This window comes from Neopsephotus bourkii, unplaced genomic scaffold (genome assembly GCF_033783945.1).
Source record: "Neopsephotus bourkii isolate Nb327-2 ecotype Australia unplaced genomic scaffold, CSIRO-AGI_Nbou_v1 NB_739, whole genome shotgun sequence".
NCBI classification, from domain to species: domain Eukaryota; kingdom Metazoa; phylum Chordata; class Aves; order Psittaciformes; family Psittacidae; genus Neopsephotus; species Neopsephotus bourkii.
Genome location: NW_026901237.1, coordinates 1816997 through 1839775, shown reverse-complemented (window position 1 = coordinate 1839775; position 22779 = coordinate 1816997). Strand labels below are relative to the sequence as shown.

Sequence of the window (22779 nt, the reverse complement as noted above, 5' to 3'; positions counted from 1 at the left end):
CATCTGTGGGCCTGCCAGCTCCTACCTTTGCTATCAGTTATCAAGCAGTGTTTGAAAAACTGGCCTCAGAAGGCTGTATTTTTAATGTGAAATTCAATAATTTATTCCAGTGGCATTCTGCCAACTTTGGGCATCTGGTGTCTCGTGTTTTTTATGAACATCTCTCTAATTTTATGTGCTGTTTCCTATATATGCAAGTTATGTTTGAAACTATAGTGTGATCAAATACACTCTTTTTTTGTGTGTGTTTTTGATCTTCAAGTCTGTATTATTGTTTCATCTATAGTATCTACTTACAGTATTTGGTTTTTTTTTTTCTAAGCAAGAAAACAAACCTTGGTGTGTTTACATGCACCATTCCGTCTTAAAGCAGTGGTAAAAATTGTAATTACTGGCTTTTGGGTGCTTTTAAAAATTGATTTCATAGAGCCATGTAACTTTATTACAAACAAAGGCAAGTATTTCTGTTTTTAATAGATAGAAATTATAAACTCTGAAGTTTGTCAAATAAACCTGTTAAAGTATATGTATATTTACTCTGGGTTTTATCTTAAAGTAATCCCTCCTTACGTCCTTACCAGGAAGGAGTTCTCAACTGCTTAATAAATACTGTTCTCAGTGGTGTGCTCATTAGGAATTAAACTACATATCTGTGTCCTATGTTCCCAATTTCAGAGGGTGTTTGCTAAGTGATGTAATCTATAACGATGTATATATACATGTTCATCTGCTTTGGAGTGGTCAAATGTCTGCACTTGGAAGTAATTTGGATAGCACCTCTCCTATGCTTCTCTGTTGTATCCCCATCTTGATCTCAGGATGTGTCTGTGAGGCTGCTGTACTGGTGCTAGTGAGTTGCTGGCTGTGTGCTTTTGTAAAACTACTTGGGCACCAGCTCCTGCTAGAATAATGCTGGTGTTGGTGGCCAGTGGTTTCTACTTGAGGTAGTGTACACCAGACCTGGGCTGGCTTACCTCATTTGGGGATTTTCTTGTTCTCTGCAAACTGCTGACTAAAATGGGTAAAGTCCTCCCTGAGGAGCATTGTCACTTGCTTTAGTAACACAGTATGAAGGCACAGCAAGAGGCTTCAATGCACTGATGGAAATACCTTCTGCTCCTGATGGTGGAGCAGTGTAAACGGATGAACAGATTCACTACAGTTGTGTATCTGTCATTGCCAGTATTGATGTATTGCTTCCAGGAAGGTGATTGACCTGGAAATTAGCCTGTAAATAAATGGTTAATATGGGGCAATAGTGGCTGCAGGTCAGTAGTTTCTCCTGCAAAGAATATTTCTATGTCCTTCTTCTTTCTATTGCCCAAATATAGTCTCTGTATGTAGCCTAACCTTGACTTCCTACTGGGAATATGTAATTACCTTTCCTGGTTTTGTGGCAAATTAGAGAAGGTAAGAGAACTAATACAGATTAAAATAAAATGACAGTGGTGACAAGACTTTGTGTTGTTGGTAGAAAACCAGCAAATGTGTGCTGAGCTGAGCTATGAGTGCCAGGAATTTGGTTTGTAGGACTTGTTTTCACTACTCCTTGGTTAGTAGTTTTTAAGGCGTATTCAATAGAAATTATTCAGCTTCTGTAATTGTGAACTGTTTTTTCTCAACTGCAGATTTTCACATTTCTTTCCTGTAACAGTGTTAACTGTTATTCTCTCAAGCTGTATGTTTAATTGTAATGACCAAGTCCTAACTCTCCTTCTGAGATTGTTTTCCTGGTACCGTTGAAAGTGACTGTTTCAGGTGTGACTGCTGATAATTTAATGTATGAGAATAAAAGAATATCAGAAGAAGTTGTGAAGAGCGTGGGGTGAATTGCTCTGTGGGAGGGACCCCTAAGAATAAAACCAGCTCCCGCTGATAGTCATTGCTGTCTCCTATACAAGAGTGCTGGTGGCACCTTCTTTCTTGCTGAGTACTGGTGTTATACAGAATCACAGAATCCCAAGGGTTGGAAGGGACCTCAGAAGATCATCTAGTCCAACCCCCCTCCAAGAGCAGAGTAACCTAGAGTACATCACACAGGAACTTGTCCAGGCGGGCCTTGAATATCTCCAACATAGGAGACTCCACAGCCCCCCGGGCAACCTGTTCCAGTGCTCTGTCACTCTCACAGTAAAGAAGTTTTTCCTGATGTTCACATGGAATCTCCTATACTCCAGTTTACACCCATTGCCCCTTGTCTTATCACTGGCCATCACTGAAAAAAACCTAGCTCCATCATCCTGACACTCACGCTTTACATATCTGTAAGCTTTGATGAGGTCACCCCTCAGTCTCCTCCAAGCTAAAGAGACCCAGCTCCCTCAGCCTCTCCTCATAAGGGAGGTGTTCCACTCCCTTAATCATCCGTGTGCCTCTGCGCTGGAATCTTTCAAGCAATTCCCTGTCCTTCTTGAGCTGAGGGGCCCAGAACTGGACACAGTATTCCAGGTGCAGCCTCACCAAGACAGAATAGAGGGGGACGAGAACCTCTCTTGACCTACTAGCCACACCCTTTCTAATACACCCTAGGATGCCATTGGCCTTCTTGGCCACAAAGGCACATTGCTTCCAAAGGCACATGGTCATCCTCCTGTCCACCAGGACCCCCAGGTCCCTTTCCCCTTCACTACTTTCCAGCAGGTCAACCCCCAACCTGTACTGGTACATGGGGTTGTTCTTCCCCAGATGCAGGACTCTACACTTGCCCTTGTGGAATTTCATCAAGTTTCTCCCTGCCCAACTCTCCAGCCTGTCCAGGTCTTGCTGGATGGCAGCACAGCCTTCTGGTGTGTCAGCCATTCCTCCTAGTTTAGTATCATCAGCAAACTTGCTGAGGGTACACTCAGTTCGCTCATCCAGGTCATTGATGAAAATATTAAACAGCACTGGTCCCAGCACCGACCCCTGAGGTACTCCACTAGTTACAGACCTCCAGCGAGATTCTGCCCCACTGACAACTCTCTGCCTTCTTCCTTTCAACCAGCTCTTGATCCTCCTCACTACCTGATCATCAAGCCCACACTTCCTTAGCTTATCTATGAGGATGCTGTGGGAGACAGTATCAAATGCCTTACTGAAATCAAGAAAAACCACATCTACTGCTCTACCATCATCCATCCACCTAGTTACTTCCTCATAGAAGGCTATAAGGTTGGTCAAACATGACTTCCCCTTGGTAAAACCATGTTGGCTGCTCTTAATGACCCCCTCATCCTTGATATGTCTAGAGATGGTGTCAAGAATAAGTTGTTCCATCACCTTTCCAGGGACGGAGGTAAGGCTGACCGGTCTATAATTACCCAGGTTCTCCTTCTTGCCCTTCTTGTAGACTGGCGTGACATTTGCCATCCTCCAATCCTCAGGCACCTCTCCTGTTTCCCACGACTTACCAAAGATGATGGAGAGTAGCCGAGCAATGACCTCCGCCAGCTCCCTCAGCACCCGTGGGCGTATTCCATCCGGACCCATCGATTTATAGATGTCCAGACTGCTTAACTGATCCCTAACCTAATCCTCATCTACCAAAGCAAACTCCTCCTTTGTCCTGACTCCTTCTGAGGATATAGGAATCTTGGGCCCCTGGGGAGAGTCTGCAGGAGTTTGTTTCCTCCATAATTTATTAAATAATCCTGAAAGTTAACCTTGGGTTAAATCAAAGTATGACCTTGGGTTAAATCAAAGTATGCAGTGTTAACGTGTTAGGGGAATGAGCAATGCTTGCTCCCTCTTCTGCAAAATAGAAATACACTAAACTTTCCAAACTTGGGGAGTGGTTTTGAGACCAGTTGAATCACATGAGGCAGATGGTGCCTATATTTTTGCAAGGCCACTCAGCTTATGTTGTCTAAAGTCTCTTCATGCTGGCAGAACAGTTGTGCTGGTGTTACTGAATCCCTTCTTCAGTGTTGTAGTAGCCTTGTTGTGTGCGTGATGGTTAAGGATATATGGAAAACAGTGTTTGAGGGTAGAGGTAATCCTTATTTAAGATCAGTTAGTTTAGTGTTTGCATTAAAGACTAGTATTAGCCCGTTGTGTAATTTAAAGGTGTTGATTATCTTTAATTTTGTGCAGAACTGTGTTTAGTCTTTGTAGCCTTGTAGATTTTTGAGGGGTGGGAAGAAGATGCAGTAGGCTCAGGATTGGCAATCTCAGTATTTGTTGTCTCTTTGCTTGCCTGTTTCTGATAGCAAGAGGAATAATGGTATTATGAGTTGTATATACGTAGGAGGACTGTAATAACCTATGCTTTTCCTAAAATTTGCTTGAAATGGAGAAAATAAATAATGTGGAGTTCAGGTAAAACACTAAGTGTGAAAAATCATTAGCAGATTATCTTGAAGCATGTTATTTTGAAGTCTAATCCAATCCTGAATGGTGTAATTTGTAATATGGAAAGCCTTGAGCTCTTTTACTGGAGCTGCTTGCTTAATTTAGATTAAAATTGTGCCATAAAAGGATTAGACAGTGTATGCCTGTGCTTAGAAAGGATGTACTAAGTGTTTTGAGGCATTTTTCTACTCCCAGCCTCTTTTTGAATGTGCCTACTTAATTTGGGATGTTTTCTGCTGCGTTTTAATGTGCCAAGTAACATCAGGATGTGCTAATGGGATGTTTCAGGTTGATCTTAGGAGCATTTATTTAAATGCATCTTTGGTAGTAGGATTTTGAGTTTTCTTGTTCTTTCTAGGGAGAAGATTTCAGTGCTGGATTGTCCTAAACATTACCTATGGTGCAACTTCAGAGAACAGCTTGATTTATCTGACTTGAAGAGGAAGCACGTGTGCAGTAAGCCAAGAGGACATGGGCTTTCAGTGCATCTGGGAAAATGATCAGGTATCAGCAGTTGTTGACATTTAAACTGTAGTGACCAGTCAGAAGCTGGAGAAGGCATGAAACAGTAACATACTTACTCCTGCAGTTGTCCTTAAATTTTAGGTATGCTTTCCTTTTGAGGTTAGGGAATGAGGTGAGTTCACTTTCTCATGTTATACTGTGTCCATAGCTCAATTGCTCACACCTAATGGGATCCAGTTCAGATGTGGGCAAGTGCCAAAGAGGTGTTTCCGTAGATTAAAGTTAATCTTACAGTGTTCAGATTCTTAAAATATAACTTGGACTTTGAAAGTGTTTGAATCTCTTAATTCAGGTTTATTAATTCTGTGAGGGGATAATTTTGACATTTTTCATTGTCCTTTGGTGACTGGCTGGAGAATGCAGATGTCCTCACAGGAATCCAGGCTCTTGTAGCTAGAGTGGAGACACCAGCAAAGCTCCAGAAAATGCAGTGTTGTGGTTCATTTTGAAACCTGAGCAGGTTATTGTTTTAGGGAGGCAAGAACTCAATGGTTTTAGCTATTTGTTTTCAGGCAGCTGTTCATGATTCTAAAATGATGTCAAATATCCGAAGTAGTATCAGACTTTGCTATTGGAGGTAAGTGCTCTGAGTAGGTACTTTGTTTAGCTAGCTGTCTTGCTGATTCTGTGTCTGATGTCTGTTGCTATAGGTAGTAAAGAGCTTGTGCACATCTGGTGTCCTACCTCTGATACTTCACTTTGGCAAGTACCAGCCATGATCAGGGATGTGCTTTAGCAAGCTCCCAGCCCATTTTGTTACAGTAAAGGGGGGGATTCATTAAAAGTAGCTTGGCACTTCTGCGGTAGACAGAATTTGTTTTGTACTTCTGTTCACAGTTGTGCTGCCTGTCTTTGAGAAGAAAGAGCCTGCATCATGGAGGAGGTGACTGCTGTCAGGGAGCAGCCAGGTTCATCTCCAGGAGAGGAGCTTTGGGAGGCTGAGCAGTGCAGGGAAGGAGGAGGGAGTGAGAGATGCAGTAGGCAGCCAGGAGTCTGCCGCTTGTGTAGGGTAACACTGAGAAGCAGTCTTCAGAGGTGATGACAAACTACCCTAGGGATCAGACATCACTGGGCAGAGTTTGCTGCAATTGGAACATTGAGGGCCAAATGGAAGCCTGGGAACAAGGGGAAGCAGGCAGGGGGGTTGTATATAAACCTTTCCTATTTCTAGTCTGTTTGACCTAGTCCCTCTGAGTTTCCCTTACGGAAAACATTCTAGTTCATAGTCTAAGAAAACTTGGGTCTTTTCTTCAAGGGGCTTGCTGCAAGATCTGTGGCAAAGAGTCTTGAGTGAAAAGGAGTCCAGGCTCAGACAAGTGGATCCAGAAAATTTCATTTTCTGAGGAGTGGCCACCCATGTAAGAGCACCCTTGGACATGATAGAGCGACCACTTAGGACACAGGTTAGGGGATTTAAGAGGGCTGTTGGCCTTCAAGTGTACTATTTTTTCTCTTTGCCCTCTGTGAGTCACTGTGGTCTGCTGGCACTTTTGAAATGTGATGTAAATGGCTGGAGGTTTCTTTCTTTGTCTCATATTCTCTAATAGTCTAATGCATCAGTGTGAGCTTGTAGTATTTTTTGTGATGGAGATCACTGTTGGTGTTAGCAGAACACTTCCTGTGTTGTGAATATTGCTCTTTCAAGGAATATACCACCTGTTGAATGTGGGTTTTTAGCTTAACTATGGCTATTTTATGTACTGTAAAATTTGTTAGTTACCAAATGTTCATATATCTCTGAAGAACTGAAAAGGAGCAAAATGTATACAAATTCTGTAATCTTTTGGGACTGAAGTTTAGAGGAATATTTTTTAAAAATTGTTTCTTGTTTTCTTTATAGACGTTAGCTGAAAAATCACTTATCCTTGTCTCTCTAACTGTAAAATTGTGTAAAATTTTCTTCAGTTAGTGAATGGATATATGCATAATACAAGAAAACATTTATGTGCTGCGCTTAAGGAGACTGAAAATTGTTTTGTTCTGTAAATTTTCTTATGGTTGTATGATCTTTGTCATAAGGAGATACTCCATGCAGAGGAAGCTACAGCTATTTTTAAGAGGTTTCTGAGTTTTAAGAGGTGTCTGAGCCACTTCTGAGTGGGGTTGCAAGAAGAAATGAGATAGAGCTACATTTTGGGATTGATTTCTTAATATAAAAGCTGTCAATTTTTATCTGTTCTATGAGGAGTGGTGGGTGCTGTAGAGGTAGAGCATCCATATGTTTAGACTTTAGCTGTCTCTCAGTAAGAGTTATAAATAAGGTGAAGTATTTTACTGAAGAATTGAATTCTCCCTTGATGTGAATGTGGTTTCATCTCAATGAAAGCAATTAGTTGCATGAGCTGCCCTGTCCTTTCTTCATCAACAACACTTCATCAGTTACTTCATTGGCATTGCTGCTTCTTATTTAGCTTATTTTTTTTCATTTAATAGACAAGGCACTCTATATTGCAGTGCCATATGCATAGTAGCAGTGTAATAGAGGCTTAAGGATAGAAAGAGTGGCTTGTAAGGGGGTTTGACATTTATAGATGGTATGTAATGGGAGAGCAACTGAACCAGGCAAGCTTCTAATCATGTAGCTTGTCATGGTTCTTTCCTCCAGTATGTTAATTTTTTGTGAAAAGTATACATTCATATCCTATAAACCTTTTCTTATTAATAAAGGGGGGAATTAGAGCTTGAGCAGGCTCACATCTCTCTGCTTGAAAAGAAGTGCAGTCACTTTTTTTACTCTGTTTATGGAGGCCTATAGCTTATAAACTACTCTTGTGAAAGGGTTGTGCCTCTCATTCTTTCTCTCTTAGCCATTACTTGACTTCACTAATGTGGTGCTTATTTTCCCTGGATAGGCAAAACCTGTGCATTGCAGTACTGATGGTTTGATTGAGTTGGTTGGAATATTAGGACATCAGCTAACTTTTATGTGCCCTTTTGATGAAGGCTGTTTAAATTTGCTTGTCCCTTAAAGTCAGTTCTGTGACTTAATTCAGAAAGCAAGTGTTTAGTATCTCATACAGCATCTCCTGAAAGAGTCCTGATTTGGGGTGCCTTCTACGTCTTGCTGCATTGTCCAACGTTGATCAAAAATCACTACTGCCAACAAGTTTAATGTTCTCCATCTGAATATTCTGGACCAAAAATATCTTAATCATGATCGTAACTGTATAAGGTGTTGTCATAACTTCATGAAATGAGTAATTCTGTGTCAAGAATCAAGAGGATTCTTTTAGGATCTGCATTTAGCAGCGGCAGAACAGAACAGATTTTTTGGGATAGAGGAAAAACAAGCAGAAAGCTCTGAAGCAAAAGCTACCAATAGCCTTGTGACTGATGCTAGTCTTGGAGGAAGATGCTCAGCTGGTTTTATTGTCTTGAGAGTATTTATGTAAAGCTGATCCACTGTTCTTCAAGGAATTTTATCACAGGACTACAGAGAAGACTGTTAGTACTAAATATAGTGCCTAATTCTGGCAGTCTCTGACTTACAAATGCTTGAATTCTGCTGTCAGCAGTTTTTGTAGGGTTATTTTTTTTTTTTTTTTGGTAGAAATCTGAATAATATTCCTCAGGGAGGTTGTGTAACAGTAACAAGGATGAAAGGTTTAATTTGGCAAGACCTTATACTGCAAAAGATCAGATTAATTTTTTAGCTTCTGGCCTTGCTGAAAAACTTTCAGTATTTTGATATCTTCATAGAAGAGGCCTGAAAGGTTCTAAAAGATCATCTTGACCTTTTGCATTAAATCATCATCACTGTTACCGGACAGTTCTTCAGATGATTTTTCCTTTACCTCCTAATGGGAGGCAGTGTGACTTCCTTGGGCTGGTGCTTCACTGTTTTTACCATTTATAAAAGTTCTTCTAGTGGCCTAGGTAAATTTTTCTTGTTGCATTTTGAGTCCAGTGCTCTTCCTACTCAGCACAGATGTTGAGGATAGATTTCCTCTTTCTTTGCAGAAACTGGTTTTTATATTTAAAGAAATACACCATACCTCAATCTTAGCTTCTTTTTTTACTTTGTTCAGATGGAGTAACCCCAGTGAGTTAGCTCATTCATCCCTCATAGCTCTCCTTACTGTCTTGTAGTTCTGGCATGGTTTCTCTCTTTGTTGACAAGCCTGACCCATAAATGGACTTTACCAAAGGCCTTATCAAAACTGAGTAGATTGGGAATTTCTGCTTCTTCAAAGGATAGAAGTTGCCTTGTTTGTGACAACTTGGTATTTATAATTTGTGCTCAGTCTGTGATCCTCTCTACCTTGAATCCTTATCTACACACCAGCTGCTCAGCAGCTGATTCTATATTTGTGCAGGTGATTTTTTTTCCTCTGAACAGAACTTGACCTTAGGGAATTGTACCACATTTTTTAATCACTTCTCCAGTTTCATTAATTCCTCCGTGCAATAACTTCCCATTTATGCATGCCTTTTTATAGGAATATGTTTTTTTATGGGAATAACATGAATTACAGGACTTTTCTTTCCAGATGGCACTAATACTGAGGCTTCATTGTCAGGTCTCTTATTTCTTTTGCAGGCTTCTAACCTGGGAGAGGAAAGGTAACCGTAGCTCGGTTGACTTTAAATGTGTCCCTTAGGACTGCTAATTATACACACTTATTTTTACTTGCAGTATTTCTCACTGCTGACAATTCTACTAGAGTCAGTTATTGTTACGGAAGACTTCATTTTGGCATGTTCTCTAGAACAAATAGGTCTGCTTTTCTCACATGGCCTCTGCTAATGATTCTGCAAATGATTTCTAGAGGAAAAAAACTCAGCAAATAAACACATTTTTCATTTTTCTAGTTGTATTACACTACTCCTGACTATCTGTATTCAGGCTGACTTCCTGTTTGTTCATCCTCTCCTTGATAATTGTACAGCCCATTGTCTGATTTCAACCGCATGTTAGAGGTGGAGGTTTTAAGATAACAAAATTCCAACAGGTTTTGCACAAACAGATGGGCAGCTTGGAAAGAGATAAATGAAGTGCCCTCACACACCCCTGACCAAGGGAAAGCATGTGGCCAGAGTCCATGTAGTTTCAGGTGGCAGAGACCTCCCTCAAGGAGGAGCACCTTAGTAAGCAGCTTCCCCAGACACAAGGGTGGTGTCTGTGTGCACGTTCTGCTTCACGTGCCTCCTCTGTGCTTCCTGCCAGCTGGCCATGATGACTGTAAATCTGGAAAGACTGTTGTTCAGTTGCTGCATTATCTGCCTTTTTAGCAGCAAGGAAATAGGCTGTCATGTCTCTTCTGTAGTAGTGCTTTCTCTCCTGATGGAGTTCCAGAGCTTTTCTTTATGGTGGAACCAGGCCACCTTCCTTCAGTAAGATAAAAATCTGCAAAGGTAGTCTGTTGAGCTTCCCCAGCCTTATCAGTGCATGTTGCTTTTGTTGTAGTGGCATGCCTTCTCCTAAAACTACACAAACTTCTGTCTTTGTGAGGAGCCTGAAAATCAGGGCACCTCTGGAAAGAGTAGATGTGCTGGGAAAATCACCCAGAAACTCCTTAAAAAAGAATCTATACCAGCCTCAGGCTTAAAGAAGGAAAGACATTAATGACTTGAAGCTGAAAGAGAGATTTAGATTATATATTAGGAAGAAATTCTTCCCTGTGAGGGTGGTGAGATGCTGGCTCAGGTTGCCCAGAGAAGTTGTGGCTGCCCCACAACATAAACTGTGGCACAGTTCAAGGCCAGGTTGGACAGGGCTTGAAGCAAGCAAGCTGCTCTAGTGGAGAGTGTCCCTGCCCATGGTGAGGGGTTGGAACTGGATGAGCTTTAAGGCCCCTTCCAACCCAAAACATTCTGTGATAATGCATTTTGTCTTGTCATTGTCTTCTAGTGCCTTTAGTGTAATTTTTTTCCGTTTTAGTTCCTGGAGTGTTGATGAAGGCGATACAAGGTTAAAGGGAGGTCATCATATAGTCTTATGTACTCCTACCCATCATATCTTGCAGGGCACACTCAGTCAAAAAAACCCCAACAACTGGCAACTGTCTGGAAGATCTTTCTGTTGTAAGAAGCCTCTCTTTGATCACAAAATTTGGTAGCAATTTCATTTGAAGACTGTAGAGTGGTGGTAAAAGTGTCTGTGAGCTTGTTTGAATAGCTTTTGGGCAGACAGTTGACTATACGAGTAGCTTTCTCTCAAGCTATTGCATATCTATGAGTTTACAGCCATCTCAAGCTCCCTGCTTTCAGTTTTAAGCAGACCTAAACCTCTCATCATGGCTCACTTATTATGCTGTCTTGTGAGCTGAAGAAGCTCTGATGTTTCTGATCTGAAAGGGTCTGAGCCTTGTTCCAGGGATAGCCCTATTGCCTGTGAAGCAGCAACTTGGTGACCCAAACGTACATCCAAGATTTATCCTACTCCAAAGGCAGCCTCTTAATGGGTGTTGGGTTCATCTTCCAGGTGGTGGCTCTGTAGCTGCCACAGGAGCAGCAATGTCCTGTTGTAAACAGCCCTTTCAAAACAGGGCTCATAGTTATGGCCCTGGCTGAAATTACAGCTCGCTTGTTCTCATGGTATTGCACATGCCAAAAGATTTGGGGCTTTTTGAGTGTCTTTTTGTCCTTTGGTCTCCATTCTTGACTCCTAACTCTTGGTGATGGTCCTGTCAAATTGTAGTTCCTCTTCACCTTCCTTTGCAGGGGGGACTTCTCAAAGTTCCAGATCCAGGGAGATCCTGGTTAGAAGCCTGAAGGTCTGATGGTGAAAGGTTTAAGTATGATTCTTTTCCTTCCCGTTGCCCACCCCACTGCTAAGGATTAGGACATTCAGAAGAGGAATGTATGCCTACAGGTTTGGAAGAGTGGATCAAAGACTTCATGGAGTTTTAGAACTTGACAGTAAAATGTCCCACTAGCCACCCTATCTGTGCAAATATTTACCTAGGCTTTCTCCTGTTAGAGAGTCATTTGCTGTTTCGCCTCACCTATTTACTAATCTAGGTAGAAAGCTTTCATAGTGGAGTCCCTCTTGTACCTCCAAGTGTGTGTCAGATAGGTTTCTAAACAGCCTTATTGGTGCATGATTATGGAATTAGCCTTTGAGTCACTTTCATCGCTTCTCTAATTTTCTGCTTTTGTTAGTGGAATACACAACAGTAAGTGTTAGGCATTTGCTTTGTTTTTTTTTCTTTGCTTCCCTATGTGTCTGTTACTGGTCACCATCAGAAACAGAACACTGGGATGAATGGGACTTTGCTGTGGTGGAGCAGAACCTTTCCAATCAGAGGTGCTATTAGGATTTTTGCCTGGGATTCAGCATCAAGGACTACAAATAGCAAACGTATGCTATTTTTTAATATTGGCACAATATTGTTATTCTCAGTCTTCTGCAATTTTAGTAGTTTTCAAGGGTATTAAAATTGAAGGTGACGGGGGTTGGAGAACTTGTTAAATGATTATTTTAGGACTGGGCTGAAATTCCTATGATGTGCCAACTTGAAACATTATGTCTAGCAGATGCTGTATAACATTCCTTGGAGTTGCTAATTGGCTTGAAAGCACTTAATTATCTTGTCTTTTTTCAAAAGTGGCAAACAGATACTTTCTAGCTACTTGTAGCTTTCCTTTTTGCACCCATTACCACCACTTTTGCCTACTGTGTCTCTTAGTGGTCTAGTTACTTAGTTACTCATGTATCCTTTCCGAAATCCTGATGCCTGTGAGCTGTTCACTGGTACTTGTGTGGTCCCTCCTGAAGTTTGGTGTTTCTTTAATATCCTTGCTGTACTTTGTACTTTTTTCCCCATTTTCACATTGATACTGAACTAAACTTATCCACAGGACTGTGTTTGGGTGTCTGATACCTACAGTTCCCTACATCTACCAGTGGTTTTGTCTAAATGAGGAGGAGGAAAATAATTACTCTTTGTGATATTGATCCACTTAGTTGCCACTGAACGCACTATGTAATGTGTACTGTTAAAATGTGTAACCACATGCAACCATCCTGTTTCTAATGCTAAGGTTATTTGGCTACCAACATGATCTTGTGACAGCCACCGGTTTTAGGCCAATGATTGTTTTTCCTTTTCCATCACAAGTTAAAGTAGCTGGCTTGCTTGACATTCAGGACCTTTGTGTTTGGAGATTTTAACCTGAGCTGTTGAGACACAGATGAAATTGAGAGTTGGTATGTTAAACCAAGTCACCATGGAGAATTAAAATCTGAGTTGTATGTGCAAGCTCTTTTCTCCTGCTGGAGTCTTCCTGGAGTTTTGTTCCCACTTATTTCCCTAGCTGGGTGATTGTTTTGTTTTTTTAAATGTCACTGCAATTAACTGTTGGAATCCTCCAGAATTTTTTTCCTTTCTATTTTTATTCTGACTTTTCTTGTTCTATAGCATTATTTCTCTTTTTTCCCTGCTTCTTGCATATGGTACTGTGCTTCCCCTTCTAGTTCCTGAACTTATCCCTTTTTGCTTTAGGGTGAGAGAGTACATTAACATTTTTGTTTCTGTTCTGAAAATGCCAGGGAAATCCGGAAACTGTTGTTCTTGTGCCACGGTGGTGATGGCAGTGAAAAGCAGTGTTGGGCTCCGAAGGGAAAGGAAAGCAGGGTATCAGAGCAGGTCTAAGTACCCTGATGCAACTGGGGTTTGAAATAGTGACGCAAAATGATGCCTTCGAGGAGGAGATGTCTCACCATACCTGCACGTCTGCTTTTTCTTTTGTGTAGCAGTGCTCAGTCTGCAGTTGTATTGCCTGGGTAGAAATCTTATGCCTAATGTTTTGTGACTTTTAGTTCTTAAACAGTGTCTGTTTCTTCAACTAAAGCTAACTTGTGCTTTCTTTGGCTTTGAAAATAGGTAACAAGAAATCTGCATTAATTTTAATTTTCTCTGGCCAGCTTTATAAAGCCCAATTAAAAAATCAAAGTCCAAAATCAAAGCTCAATTTATTGTGGCTGCTGTTAAATTTAGAGCACACTGATGCATTCCCATCATTGCAACTTTTTTGTGTGTGATAGTATTGAATAATACACTATGGTACAACTAATAGATGAAGATGTGCAAAGAAGCACATGTAGAAGTTCAACAGCTCCCAGGCAGCATCTTTTGACATAACATAACTGGAGGAGAACTGCATGCAGTACTGCCCTGGCTGTCCCTTTCCTTGTTTCATGTCAAATATGCATTAAAAATATAAACTGCTGCCTTAATATATGTAAACCCCACATATCTTCTCATACACAGACATTTTTAGCTAGGCATTGTCTCTGTAGGGGTGGCTGTATTGGCCTCCAGGAAGGCTTTTGCATCCTGCCCTCCTTCTCCCTTCACACAAGCTAGTATCACTGGTGCTGGCTCACATGATATCACTCACGTAGCACAAAATCCCTGGTTTCTAAACCCAGATCTGCAGTGTTGTTACATCCAGTCCTGGTTTATTTTGGGATGTTACCCAGTTTTCATAAGGAAAGGAGGGATTCTCTCAGACGCTCTCCTGAGATGTGTTCCACCAGAGTAGCTTTTGGGACATCCTATTTTGGTATAACTGCTTCCTACTTGCTAGCAAAAGAGGTGGTGAAAGTGTGGAAATTCTGCCTCAATAATTGTTTAGATTGAGTTTTAAAGGCCAAATTGGTGAATTCTGGTAAACCCTGGGGTGGTGTAATTGCATAGCTTACAGCCTATGTTCTTCTTTAAACCTTAACCTTAATTCCTAGTTATGCTCATCCCTGCAGTCCTTCCCTCATATTTCAAAGCTACAAAAATAAGGCAAAACTCATGCTCTTACCCTGCCCAGGTCCAAGTTAATCATAGCTGATCTTGTGCATTCACCAGGACATTGCCATCTATTTGAGTGTCCCAAAACGACACCCTGCATCCTTGCATCTGCTGTGCAGGTTTAAGTATGTCCATTGGTATGGAATTGAAAATGAAATGAAAATGGCTGGTAGGCTGCTCTGTGGTTATGTTGTGCCCATCATTTATTACGTAGCTGTAAGAGTGAAACTGTACGTGCTCCAGTTCTTGTTTCTGAATGTGTGCAATGTTATGAGCTTGTCTGCCCACTGTTGGGAACGTTTGAGGAGAGCTGAATGCGTGATTTTGTTAGAGCTCCTATTTTTATTTTGTTGGTGCTTTTGCATCACTAATCAAACACAAGGCTCCTATTGTTCTGCCTGCAGCTTCCTCCGGTACATGCTTATATTTAGTTATTTTAATAATAACACCCAGGGTTTGTAAATCTGCAAGCAGCCAGGGAGATGATAAACTCCTTTGCTGATTACTAAATACATTTGATTCATATAACAGATGGCTGTTATTTGATAGGCTGTTGTTATCCAAGCTGTACGGAGGGGCAGAGATTCGCTGGAGCAATGACTCGAAGGCATTAGAGGATGTCCTCACCCGCTCCTCTCTGTGGAATGGCAGCAGCGATGCCATTTTACCCCACAGCTTCACTTGGGTCACGAACAACTTGTTTCCAGTGTCCTCTCCTGCACATTGCAGCCCTCCCTGCTCGTGGGGGAGCACCACGGCCCGGCCCCTTGGGGCAGCTCAGCGCTGGCCTCTGGATAGTGGGTACCCAGCTCCTTGGTGGCAGAAGGCTGCCGGCGGTGCCCACGCCGATTGGCTGCCCCCCTGCTCCCTGCTCCCGCTCACCGAATCTGGGAACAGCCCGATTTACATCCATTCATGAATCCTGACGTCAGCACGCTTCGGTGCTTCTTTGCAGCAGGCTGCAGGGTTGTGTGGGTGGAATTTCCTTTTATTTTGCAACACTTCCTTTCCTTTTTTTTTCTTTTTTCTTTTTTCTTTTTTTTTTTTTTTTGCCTTCCATCTTTTTTAAAACAAGAAAATGGAGCATCACATTGGGAATCTTCATCCTTGTGAGTACCTAGATGAAAACGTCTTTTTCTCATTAAGCATGTGGGTTTGTGTGTGTGTGTTTAATGGTCAGCATTACCCTTTCACCATTTATATCAGAAGGACAGATGGATGTTGCATTTGTGATGTGAAAGGGCTGGGGAAAAAATGATGCTGAAAGAAGGGAATAGGAAACATAAACCTGGATTTATCTATCAGTGCACATAGATCTGATAGCTGGCCTGTCCTTTTGCTTGTCGGTGTGCTAGACATTTTTCAGTTGCAATTTTGCACGTTATCTTCTTGTGCCCCCCTTTTAAAGGGGAAGGGAATGGCAATGGAGAATGGATATATATGGAATACACAGAGAATGACATAAGAATTGCTGAAGATAGTATCAAGAAGTAGAACTGTATTTTTTGCCTTCTAGGCAGTCGTAATTTTTTCCCCTTGTGGTCTAATCAAACAATTCCTCTGTTGTATTACAGTAATCAATAACTGAATTTTATTTTTGAGATGAAGAAGAGATGTGGTTTTCTTCCTATCAGCGGGGTAGGAATTTGTTCCATTATTAATATTGAAAATAGGAGTTTGAGCTGTCTCTTTTGTGCTGAACACATGATTTTTAGCCCTCATTTTCCTAATAGATGAGGAAGCTGGGAGTAAAGGATGCTGTTCACTGGGGCAAGATTTGTCATATTCTTGCTTAGCTGAATGGGGCATGATGTCATGTTTTCTCCCCATGAAATGAGTGCAGATGCTCTTTTTTTTTGTTTTGGGGGGGTGGTTTAAATACTGCAATAGCTTCATCACAGCAAGCCACATGTCTCTCATGTAAATGAAAAACTGGGTATTTTAAGTTGATCTGGAGAAAGATGACATCAGGCCTATGTGTTTGGATATACTGATTTTTACTAATAGTCTGTTCAACAGAAGAATCTGGAGGAATATATTTAGATTGATAGTTTTGAAGGAGAAATTATGGGAATATTTGAAATAAAAACCAAATGAATGAGGTATAAAGTGCAAAGACTCAGCTGGTCTGACTCCCAGTGTGGGCAGTTGTCACAGTGTGTGTGTGTATGTGTAGCCACAGACATCTTGGGATGGCCTAGAATGTGAAGGTGAAAGTTGCCAGTGCATTGAAAGTTTTTGTTACTATCCTTTTTGTTGTGTCCCCAAATGTATGAGGGTTTTTGTTTGCAGAGAGAGAGGCAACCCTTTGAACCTCTGTTTCTGTAGTAGACCTCAGCTGTGAAACACAAATAAATCCTGATTTTGATGTGGTGGTGGTTTTTGTTTGTTTGTTTTGCTTTACCGCCAGTTTTGTTTCCTGTATTTTGGGCCTTCAGTCTGATTCTTTGATCTGGAATGGTCCTGTCATTCATATTTGTCTTTGTCCCTTGCTGCCTGATAGTTAAATTTATAGCTGGCATTCATTTTGACCCCTGTGCCTGGAATTAGCAAATAACTTCTGGTACAGAATATATGGTAGGGACTCTTACACTTCTCAGCTGTATGTGAACTTGTGTTGAAGAATGTTTGGGTTTGGGTGTTTTTGGTTGCATTTTTAACCTTCCTCTTTTGCTTCCTATTGTAAAGATTTGATAAGTGGCTTATCTCCAGTGGATCAGAAAATTGACTAGTGATTTATTGGACAATCTCTTCCTAGGTAAGCTGTTTCACAATGAGTAGTTATTAGAAAATGGTTCTGCCCTAAACAGTGGCAGGGTGAGAAAGGTTTTACAGTATTTCCTATGTTCTCATGACCTTCTTACGGCAAATATGAGATGGTGACTGATTAGACTGGAGTTGTCCATATCTGGTACCCATTCCAGGCTTTCTGCAGTCTTGAAGTGTGGGTTGGATTTCAAATAGCAGGACTTCTCAAGATGGTAGTTTTAAAATAAAGCTTCTATATATCAAACTAAAGAAGTTTGACATTGATCATATGAGCAGATTAAAAACAGTGCAGGTTCCTCTTCAGCAGTGGTCCTTGGGGCTAGGGTAGGCAGGGAAAGGTGCCCACACCTTGATTTGCGCAAAGCATTGTAGCCAAGCTCTCAACTGGGGTCCTGTGTTTGGAGGAAAACAGCAGCAGCAGACTTAGTGCTTTTACAGCTGCCAGGGAATTTCTCAGCCATTACTGAATCAAAATGTGTCACCTGAGGCAAATGTTACCTCTACAACCTCAGAGAGGGCCGAAGCCCTTGGACAGTTGGCACTTCAGCAAGCTCTGGCCAGCTTCTTGTTTGGTGGTTTGTTTGGGGATTTCTTTATCCCTCCTTGGCAAATATGTCCTGTGCAGGGGCTTAGGCTGCTGAGTTTGTGACGTTACAGCAAATCACTCTCCTCTCCTGGGGAGAAGGAAGTAAATATTTCACCTAAAACACAATCCACTTTGGATTGAGTTTTTAATGATAAGTTGGCAGCTGCATCAGGAATACCAAGGTGGGATGGGAACAGGAACGCTGTGTGTACTTACTCCCACCCCTGTGAACACTCAACAAGCATTTTGACCTCTGTCCTCTTCCCCTGTTTGCAGCTTTAACCGAAAAGTTGGTCGTTGGAGTGGGTTCAAAAATGTTAGCAACAGTTGGGTGTAGGCCAGGATGAAGAATAGCTTTCTGGTGTGAAGCACATGGGTTTTGTAATCCTCCTGTGACCCTGTAATTGTTCTGTTTCTTCTTGCTAGCTCAGTGTGAGAGATGCTATAAGGGAAGGAAGGAGAAAGTCCTGATGGGGTGTGGGTGGGAAGCTGGGCTTTTTCCAGCATAGTGGAATGGAGGTCTCTCTGCATTGGACATTTTATTTACTCCTAGCATGTTTGTCCGTTCCTGTCCCCAGCCCCTTACTCTGATATCTCATGAGGGCACCAGAACCAGGGATGCAGCTGTACAAATGTGACTTTCCTGCTGAAACACAGAAAATCAGACCTCACCATCCTTATCTGCCTGAGGAGATTCTCAAATGTTGGGTTATCAACTGTAGCTAAATGTGGTGTATTTAGGGGTGAGGCAAGGGGCTGAGTGCTGCTTTGGAAGAAGGTTTCTGCAGGGTGTTGGGTGGCACATGTGATGTCAGGCCTCTGGAGGCTCCTCTACGGTTTCTCAGCCCGTGACTGTGTGTTGTGTGTGCAGTCTTGATCGCGTTACCATCATGTAAAGCTCTAGTGGTCTAAGAAGAGGATCACACCTCTCAGATGTTGCTCTAACCCCTTAACGCTGTGTCAGTAATACAGGCTTAATAGAGGCTCCTGAGCAAGTCTTTGTGCTTGATTCTCTATCAAGGGGTAATCCTCTTTGCTCATGTATGGTGCTTGCTAAATGCAACTTAATACTACTGTCATTTCTCATCTGAGAGATCTGCCAGCTGGATTTCAACTGTCCCCTTTGCATCAGGTGCACACACTCTCTCATATAGTTTTGATAGAGGCCAAAGCAGTGCGTGTACCCCAGTAGTTTTTGTACTTTTATGAATAGTTGTTTATTACTTTAGTACTAGGTATGAAGCATGTAGGTTGTTAGTGCTGAGAAGTTTATGTGTATAGCTGTGTGTGCTTTGCAAGTACTGAATAATTCATATCTACTACAAAAACAAGAACAAGCATGTGAGTGAATTTACCTGAGACCAGGCTGATGCCTCACATGAATTAAAGTGAAAGCTTGATTCATTCACTGGATTCCTGAAAATAGCACTTTGATACTGATCTTCATCCTCAAAGATCTTTCAGACATTAATTTATCTTAATGCTACTCCTTGGAGGAAAATATGATGTTTCAGTTCTGGAAGTGGGGCAAATTACAAGGTACTGTTCATTGGTAGTACTGAAGCATTTTAATGGCTTCATGTGGCAATGTCAATGAGGCTGTGAAGTGTCTGTGAACTTAACTTTGAGATTGTCCTGGGATTTGTAGTTGTAAAATATTTGAATTTAAATCCCTTAACCTATTATTGTTATTTAGTAAAATAATGTGGCTTTTGCATGAAGTAAGAAAAAAGTGCAGAATTCTGAAGATGAAGAGAGGAGAGGAAAAGAGCAGAGCAGAGCCTGAAGTCTGTGACTGGACTTTAAATGTTGTTTAATACTATGAAGACAGCTGGAAAGATGAAAGAGGAGAATGTAACTTAAGGTCATTTCTAAATTTTGAGCAGATTCCAGTCGTAATTCAGTAGTATGAAAAGCTAATCAGAGTTTAGTCTGTCTTTTATACGAGCTAAATGTTTTACTACAGTATTGATGAGGCTGTGATGGAGGGTATCTATGGACAATTAGACGTCAGGACATTGTACATGAAACTCGCGGTGCTTTATGTATGGTCATAGTTCAAGGCATGCAAACAACCAGGGTGAGGGAAAACAGAAGTAGCAAATGGGTGTACAGAGTTAAACGGACTTTTGTGAAGAGAAATTCTTGTAACAGTACAGTGTAAGATGGTCCTTAGCTTGTTACCCCCCGGCCTCCCAAAGGCATGTAGCTGATGGATTGTCCTTTCTTCAAAATCCAAAGACCTAAAGTCAGGAACACAGAGAAGGGCCGCTGTGCCCCAGAAACGTGGAGCACCAAAATCCTGCAGTGAATAGAAGAATCATTATGCAACATCACTTATTTCCTATGGCATCAGATTATGCAATTTCTGAGCAGAAGAATGCAAAGCCCTGGAAGAACACAGTAGCATTTTAGCAGATCCAAAAATATCTTCTGCATGATAGAGGAAGCATTTATGTATGTAGGGCTGAAAATACGCAGTTACGTAAGGTGCTTAGTTCCCAAACTGCACCTTGCATAGATGGCTAGCAGGTGGAATGGGAATCCAGCTTGCTTCCATTGAAATCAGCTGAAGGGGTCTTCTGAGACATGAGGGAGGGCAGTTTGGTTCTTCGTCTGTGTTGTTTGCAGAGGTGATTTTGTTTTTTCCCCCTGCTCTGTTTGTTCCTTGTGCTGAAAATAGAAGTAGGTGCTTGATTTCTTTTTCCAATTCAAGCACCACTTCTCCACCCCCTACAAATTTGTATGTTGAAGGATTTCCTAGTTAAATATTTGCCTAATGTTTGTGGAGGTAGAAATCCATTCCTATGCTGAGAGCCAGTGCAGATGCACACGTTTCGTGTGGTGGATAACAGTCAACACAGTTCTGTTAAGGTGAATCTATTAAATTCCTTTGGAGGAGTCAAGAGCATGTAAGAAAAGGGGACCTGGTTGGTACAATCTGTTGGGATTTTGGCAAGAATACTTACTGGAGACTTACAGAAACTAAGCAGGTATAAGTCAACTTTGAAACATTTTTCTCTAAAAGGAATTGTCATATGGCTCTGCTTTGGGGATGGAACTATTCATACTTTATCCACCTTTTCATCCCTTGTCTCGATATTGTGGGAATATTCTGAAGCAGGAGCATTTAGGCTGTGAGACTACAGAAGTAAGGTGTTGAGGATAATAAACATGTAAGAGAATGGCAGAGAGTACTGGAAAGCTCTTGTGAACTTGTATGATAAAACATCAGTCAGATTTATTGTTGATTAACTACAATTTAATCTTAGCACCCTATATGTAGAAACTGATCTCTGACCTAGCTTTTACTTCTCAGGAGAGAGGTCTGAGGTTGTAAGAGATCCGTAGAAGTTAGCTCAGCATCCTGAAGCATGCTTAAGCACCGAGTAGCATTAGAGGAATAGTTAGGAAAGCAACAGAGAACAAAAATGATCATTATGCCTTTGTACATTCCTGTGGTGTGCCCACATTGGGGATTCCCTCTGTGGTCTTATATCCCCTTACAGTGATATAAGTTACAGTTGGGGGAGTAGGAGAAATGGAAAATATGTAGAGAGGTGATTAAAGATACAGACCAGCTTTCATGTGGTGAATGAGAAGGTAGAGTGGGGATTTTTAGACTTGAGAAAAGATGTTGGAGTGGAGGATGAGAGTTCATAAAATCACAGCTGGTACTGAGAAGATAAATAAGGGTTCAGGTTTCATTGAAACAATGACCAACTCATGGTTTGAAGAAAGAAACTGGATGAGAGATGCAAAGAGGAGAATAGTTGGTGTTACCTTATGAAGCATACAGTTAGGCTACAGAACTCCTTGCCACAGCACAGTGGTTGCCAAAGTGTTCTGGTTAAAAAAATTCTGTGACACATTTGCACAGGAACAATACTCTGTGGGTTACAGACTATAAAAATACCCCTGTGTGCTGCTGATGGAGAAGTCGGTGAGCTGCAGATCATGGATGGCACTGCACTAGTGAGGTTTTGCAGCACGCAGATCCTTTCCTTAGGTTCTGGAGACAGGAAATAGGGATAGATGAACCTGTCATTGTGGTGTGGTATGGTTTCTTCTTATTCTGTAGTCTAGGTGCCACTTATTTCTGCTCTAACAGGCTTAGTTGGAATAGGTAAGGTGCATATCAAGCCTCCAGCTGGCTTTGTGCAGAGAGCTTGAATTCAGCCATTATGATTATTTCTTGGCTGGTAGACTGTACTATTTTTGTCATTGTCAGAAAGGGTTCAGACCAGGAATTCTCTTCCTCACTGACACAGAGACAGACAAAAGTATATTACAATTGTAAAATAACTTTTTGCCAAAAATGTCTCCCTAACTTAGGCTATATTAAATAAAGGCTAATTTACATCAGTAGACACATGAGTTCAGGCCTCTATTGTGATAATATGGACATAGCTACATATAGCAGTTACATGTCTGTGCTCTCGTGTGCTTAATGCCCATGGTCATGTTAAAATATTCTGTTGACATTTTAGAGTGATCCTGATAGCTGTGGACCCTAAGCATTTGCTACTACATAGCTCAAGAGATGATTTTGGTATCTGTGAAAGTTACTCACCTTATGTTGAAGTGGCATCCAAGTAATTACTGGAGAAAGGAATTTGAAGTACATATTCCAGCTAGCATTCTGCAGGAGGGACAGAGTAATGTAGCATTTATTTGACAACAAGGAAGAGCAAGGTAAAGCACAAAAAAGCCAATGTTACAATGCTGGAGGATTCCCAGGTAAATCTGCTGTTTTCTTGTGGAGTAGGTTAGGGTACATGTGCAGATATGTTCAGAGCTGTGTAGTGACAGAAAATCTCA

At 41.4% G+C, this 22779-nt stretch overlaps 1 protein-coding gene across 4 annotated transcripts in view; it reads left to right on the top strand.

The window, feature by feature from the left end:
• Positions 1-22779, top strand: part of MAP3K13 (mitogen-activated protein kinase kinase kinase 13) — an 80364-nt gene that overhangs the window by 24943 nt on the left and 32642 nt on the right. For 2 of the 4 annotated variants that reach the window (XM_061354458.1, XM_061354461.1), the window contains exon 3: positions 4688-4833. The exons of 1 other annotated variant lie outside the window; for it this stretch is intronic. The gene's annotated coding sequence lies outside the window, so the exon portion shown is untranslated. Of the gene's footprint in view, positions 1-4687; positions 4834-15240; positions 15713-22779 lie in introns of those variants that run through there. One more of the 4 variants, XM_061354459.1, reaches the window with a different exon arrangement.